The sequence below is a fragment of the Oncorhynchus masou genome, chromosome 8, assembly GCF_036934945.1.
Source record: "Oncorhynchus masou masou isolate Uvic2021 chromosome 8, UVic_Omas_1.1, whole genome shotgun sequence".
Lineage (NCBI taxonomy): Eukaryota > Metazoa > Chordata > Actinopteri > Salmoniformes > Salmonidae > Oncorhynchus > Oncorhynchus masou.
Window position 1 is genome coordinate 1,444,027 of NC_088219.1, and position 528 is coordinate 1,444,554.

A 528-nucleotide genomic window follows, 5' to 3' on the forward strand; every position below is an offset into this window, starting at 1 on the left:
TGTTTTTTTTTTAACACTGTTGGTCTCAGTCGGGATGTTTCAGAAAATGACAAGTACAGCAAGTCTTTAACAGGATGAAGTTGCCCCTAGATGCTGATCTTGGGTCAGTTTAACATTTCCACCACTAAATGGTTAAGATTAGGATTGAGGAAGAGGAATCTGATCTTAGATCTGTGCCCTGGGGGAAACGTCGCGAGGCGCTCCTAACTACCAACCAGTGTTGTTAAACTGCCATGTTTGAAAACCCATTGCAAAACAAACAACCATCTGAATACAGAGTTGAACAGAGTCTGGACAATACAACCATTATAATCTCAGCCTCTAGATGCTATATCTTAACATTACATGCAAACTGTCCAGAAAGATTTAAACATGACATGAAACAGAGAGGTGGAATGCAGACAGATTTTCATTTTAAAACGCACCCTATTCCCCATTTGTCTGCGGATAAGCAGAAGACACATTTCCGATGACTGAGAAAATAAAATAATTAGTATTATAAGTATTTAGTGGTCAGAGCGTTGGGAC